Below are 6,128 nucleotides of genomic sequence, written 5' to 3'. Positions count from 1 at the left end.
CCCAAAGGAGCTAGATTTCAACTAGTTGGCTATTCCGATTCAGGATTATGCTGGTTGCAAAATTGATAGAAAAAGCACATCCGAGGGTGCCATTTGCTTGGTAGATCACTAGTGTCTTGGTCCTCCAAGAAGCAAAATAGTGTGGCTTTGTCCACCGCCGAAGCGGAATACATTGCCATGGGTGCTTGTTGTGCACAAATACTTTACATGAAGCAAACTTTGCTAGACTATGGTGTAGTTCTAGAAAAGGTACCTCTCTTGTGTGACAATGAGAGTGCGGTAAAGCTTGCTAATAATCTCGGTTCAACACTCTCGCACCAATGCACATAGATATCCGCCATCACTTTCTTAGAGATCATGTTGCTAAAAATGATATATCACTAGAAGGTGTAAGGACCGAGGATCAATTGGCGGATATCTTCACTAAACCGCTAGATGAGGCGACATTTTGTCGGTTGAGGAATGATCTCAATGTGCTTGATTTTAGTAACTTCACTTGAAAATGAGCTTATGTTGTCCCTTGCATTGCATTGTAATATACAACATGTTTAAGTTTTGGTAATGCATTTAGGGCTTGTCTAACATGGTTAAGATAACCACCGAAAAGCATGTGAAGAAGCTTAACCTTGGATCAAACTTGACAAGCAACTAGAATTACTTTCAAGTATTGCATTGCATATGCATGTGTGTTGCTTTGTCGTTTCCTTTCGATTACCCTTTTATTGCCTATTTTCTTAAAAAGAAGTATAGCCTAAGGCATAATATTTTCAAAAAATTGAGGGTTTGAGAGAGGTCACTCACATCAGTCCCAATTGGTGTTTATTTGGGTCTTATTGAAGTTGGGACTTGATTGGGAATAGGCAGCGTGAAGGAACATTGAAGAATCGCTGAAAAATAGGCGACCGAACGCTGCACCGAACTCTGGATTCCTAGCGTCCGGTCAGTTCACAGGAGGTGAACAAAAGTGCATAGGAGTGATTGGATGCTGAAATAGTGATCATCCTGCGTCTGGTGTGAAGGCGTCCCTACGTCTGGTAAATCAAAGAAGACATTGTCAAGACCGACCAGACTCTGGCTATGTCCAATCAAAGGTAACCGGACGCGTTTGGTCATGACTTCAGAGGTTCTGGACCTCTCTATTGTCGACCAGACTCCGGGTGGCAGCATTCGGTCATTGCCACCGGAGCGTCTAGTCAGTGGAAAACATGTGGATCCAGAACTCTATTCCGTTTCGCTTCTTAATCCAACATGGGGGCTACCTTATAAGACTCCATACGCTGCACCGCTATTTGCCCTAATCGAGCTCGCGCCGCCGTGCCCTATCCCCACGCTGCTTCATCCAGTCACCACGCTCGTGCCATCTCGCCCATGGCCACCTCTACTTCACGTCGCCGTGCACACGCTCGCGCCGCCGCAGCCCCTACCGTCGAGCTCCCTGCCAGCGCACCGTGCCCTAGCCACGACTCTACCACTAAGCCCACTCCACACTCCTATGTCCATGCTGCACCACACTGCTCTATGCCTCCATGCTGCTCTAATTCCGCTGTGCCCACGTACACCCATGTGCTGTGTCATAGTTTGCCCTAGATTGTGCCTATGCCACCATTCGCTGCCTCCACCATCGTGCCATCACTCTTGCGTCCACACAGTCTCGCTAACCCTAACCCTAGCCATTGCCGACCCAGTGGTGCCCTATGGTTCATTCCTCTGCTGATCGGTCGCTAATTCGTCAGGTAGCAAGCCATCGCTCTCAATTTCATATCTACTGCTTGCTTCTTAGGGTTTCGCATCTCTAGATGTATATTGTGATTATTTATATATCCTATCTATTCTATTGTGCAGCAAGTCAGTGCTTTTGTGGTTGTCATTGCGGTTGTCAGTGAACTCGGGGCTAAGCCTACGAGTACGGATCAAAACCAAGCCTCGCAAGTGTCAGTTGGTAGTTAATTCTTGTTCGTGCTAGTAGTTCTCTTCAGCTCCAACAATGGCATGAGTCAAGAATGTTGGAGGTGGTCCCAGTGATGAGGATCCAAGGCCTCTGCCTCGCCTGTCTGCTCAGGAGAAAGGCAAGGCAAAAAAAGACCACAACAAAGAAGTGGAAGCTCATTGATGTGGAGGCTGAGAGAGCAGTAGCAGTGGTAGCGTAGCCACCACTGAGCGAGCAGAGAAGTGGAGTTTGGAGTGGTGTTCATATTGTAGATCAGCTATCACTAGCTCAGAGGGCCATCATCGAGAGGGTTGAGAGTCTTCATGGTAGTCCAGCTGAGACTGTCATGCTTGGAGGATGGTGTGTGTCAGTATAGAGGAGAGTTAGCCTTAGGGGGAGACTATTGAGCAGTAGACACATCTAGCAGAGTAGTTAGAGGATACTTAGTAGGCAGAGGAGACAGAGCAGGTAGTGCAGCCATAGCTTCGATGCTCTGGTTGTAAACGTACTCGGGTGTCACCAAGGCCTAAGACATAGAGGAGGGGCTCTCGTCCACCTCCTAGACCATAGGGTCTAGCCTCCAGTGACTCACCTTGACCTGAGGGTAGCCACAGCCAAGCAGGTGCAGCAGCTCTATTTCAGTGTAGTTTGAGGACTGGTTTCCATCCGAGGTGGGATGAGCGTGCTTCAGAGCACTTCTATACACCACTGCAGGAGGACTTCTATAATGCTTATCTGAATAGTGGAGTTGCCTTCAGATCTACAGAGAGTTTGCTCCTATTGAGTCACTTGTTGCAGCATGCAGGCGAGCAGATTCATCCCTCACTCTCTCATATCTACCAGGGTTGATAGACCTTCTTGGATGGACTGAGCCGCTATGTTCCATCATGGGTCCATGAGTTCTACTCTTCACTTTGGATTGACCCGAGGCACAGATTCATACACTTTGCATTTAGAGGCCATGACTACAGGCTGCAGAGCTCGAGGGTCAGAGAGATTCTTAGGATTCTAGAGTCACCCATTCGCCTTCACTGAGGTTTGCTATGGTAGATAGAGCCTCCTAGACGCCCTCACGGCAGGCTTGTTCCACCAACAAATCTTGTCCGATCATGCTTCATAGAGCCATTTGGTGAGGGGTCGAGTAGGACACCACGAGACCTTACTCCTACTAGCTCGGCTTCTTGATGCTATCATGAGGAGGACTCTGCTCCCGAGGATGGGCTACCACAAGGGTTTGACTTGCATTCAGTTGTGGTTAGTGAACTCTCTGGTGCAGCAGATCGTATTTGATATTTGGGATGTCATTCTTTTAGAGATGGAGGACACACTTGCAGAGGGTTTTAGAGGTCACCAATAGCTGCCTTATGCTCACTAGATTACCTTCTTGATTAGAAAGGCAGTTACTCAGAAGTCCTTAGAGATGATGGTAGAGTACATAGGTGCCACTACTAAGTTTCCTCCATATAACATGACTCAGATGCTCCGCCACTATAGTGCGAGGACACCTCACTAGCTGAGCCATCACCCAGAGGTCACAGAGACAGCAACCCAGCAGGATGAGATCATCAAGGGCATTGCAGCGATATAGGAGGAGCAGCTAGATGCTCAGCAGGAGGGTGTGGTCGAGAGCAACCCTAGTGACAGTTCTGATGATGATTATTAGCCTATTCCTCATATGCCTCCTCGACCACATGGCAGAGAAGCCAGTGGCTCTAGCTCAGCACCACCACAGCCACCATAGACAGATCCAGCTCTTCTTGCCATACTTGAGCGGATGAGGCAGAACTAGGCACGCCAGGCATAGGAGACAACAGCTGCACTTACACAGGTTCAGGCTTAACAAGATGAGTTCTAGAGGCAGCAGCAGGCCATGCAGCAGTAACAACTCATGATCCAGCAGTGGTTACTTGGGTTCATGCAGCACATGTTCTCTGCTATCGGGGCTGCTCCTCCATAGACTACACCTTAGATAGGCTAGCCTACCACCACTTCAGTGACTCTAGTTGTTTAGCCCAGTGGGCTTTAGAGTCAGGGACAGCTAGCTACTCAGTTTGCTTCACCTATAGAGCAGGTGTCCCAGTGGTTTGCTTCGCCTAGTGATAGCCTAGGGTCCTCACTTCACTCCTATTCTTACTGGCTTCACTTCGCCTCAGAGCTCTTCAGTGATAGTGGCTGAACACCTCTAGTTTCTAGGAGTCTCGGTGCGACTTTCAGTGAGCTTACAAGGTAGCCTACACCGCCTAGAGTTGTGAGTCCCTATACCTACCATAGTTGCTCTAGTTACTAGGACTACAAAGACACTCCCATCGTCTATTGCATCATCAGAGCCACCTCCTACAGTGATACTTCTAGAGTCATAGGCCATCGCCTAGTTCCTAAGCTAGACCCAGACCGCTTTACCTTCACTTCCAGCGACAGAGGGTCAGACTGCTTAGAGCTTAGGGTCAGAGGATGATGCTGCATAGTTCCTAGATTTCTCATCCGCACCATCAGTGCCCGACTCTGTCTACTCCTGCCCCATCAGTCCGACCCTTAGGTTTTGGCGCTTGATGCCAAAGGGGGAGAGGGATCGAGTATGTTAGATCTAGGGGGAGCGTTACATCTAGGGGGAGCATATGATTCATTTCTATTAGTATTTTATGTGTGAAACATTATGCATTCACGTTTACCTTTATGCATTGCATTACATACTTATGGTGGTGATACTTATGTGACATGTGTGCTCTCTACTTTGATTTATATATATGTCATGTCACTTGGTTATGCTCATTTGCCTTGCTTCCACGTTTTACTCTGATTCAAATGAGCTTTATTTCTTGTACTCATGCTTATTTCATATCTATTGAGTACACCATGTTGGCTTGGGTCATATAAGCATGTCTAACTCCTTTGCTCTTATTGTCAAAAGCTTATATGAACCAAGCATGTTGAAAACCTCATCTCTTTTACATACTCAAGGTTGTATTGTCATCAATCACCAAAAAGGGGGAGATTGAAAGCATCTAGGCCCCTAGTTGGGTTTCGGTGATTAATGACAATACGAGATTACTATGACTAACGTGTGTTTTGTAGAGGCAATTAAGTTAGGTCATGGTAATGGCAATTGATTGGGCAATCATGGTGTCATTGCCCCTGACGATGGAAATCATTTCGGTTTTCAAAGGATGGATGACTAAGGTTAAGGATGGACTAGTTCTAAGTGTCGTTTGGTGTTGAAGAGACACTTAGAGTAGTTTAGGACTTTGTTTTTCCTTTGGCCATACTATTAAGGGGGGTATGGACTAGTAGCTTGACCTAGGTGAGTCTAGTGGGTTAGGTGTGGTGCACACTTGTCAAATCTAGCACTAGGTAGCTCCGAGTAGCCCTAAGATCAATTGGAGCAAACTTCATTCACATATGATTTCGAGTTGGAAGTGAATGGAGGGTCAAATGACTGATCGGACGCTGGTCTGGTTGTGACCGACACTGAAGGGTGAGTCCAGTTAGTTCATTTGATCAACTGGAGCTGTCTGGTTGTGATCGACGCTGAGTGAAAAGTGACCGAACGCTAGGTGCCTATGTTTGGTCAACTCCAAAGAGGTTCAAAGAGGGAGATTCCTGATCGGACGCATCCAGTCAGTGCTGACCGGACGCTGGTCAGGATCCTGTAACTGACCGGATGTTGAATGGTGAAGTGATCGGACTCTAGGTGCCAGCATCTGGTCAACATCAGTAAGGTTCCAGAGAGTGTTTTTCATGACCGGACGGTAGGTTAGAGTCCGGTCAGAACTTAATGGCTCTTTCTGACACAAGCGGCAGGGATAACTGACAGATCGCGTCCGACTCATCCTAACCGAAGCATTCGGTCACCCCGCAGAGTGATGACTCAGCCCCCCATATGTTATGTTTTTGAATGAGGGGGTATAATACTTACTCCACTCATCCAAAGGAGGTCTCTTGCCCCCATTTGTTTCAGCTGAGGAACACCCTTGAGAGTGCAAAGGAGAGCAAGAGCCTAGTGAGGTGATTGAGATTGAGAATCCAAGATTAAGGGCCTCATTAGTGCAAGGAGAGTAGCAAGTGTGCATCCACCCTTCTCATTAGGCTTGTCAGTGGTCAAGTGAGAGTTTGTGCTTGTTACTCTTGGTGATCACCATCACCTAGATGGCTTGGTGGTGATTGGGAGTTTGGTGATCATTCGGTGGAGCTTGTGGATGACTCA

This window comes from Miscanthus floridulus, chromosome 12, assembly GCF_019320115.1.
Source record: "Miscanthus floridulus cultivar M001 chromosome 12, ASM1932011v1, whole genome shotgun sequence".
NCBI lineage: Eukaryota > Viridiplantae > Streptophyta > Magnoliopsida > Poales > Poaceae > Miscanthus > Miscanthus floridulus.
Note: the sequence above shows the minus strand (reverse complement) of the source record.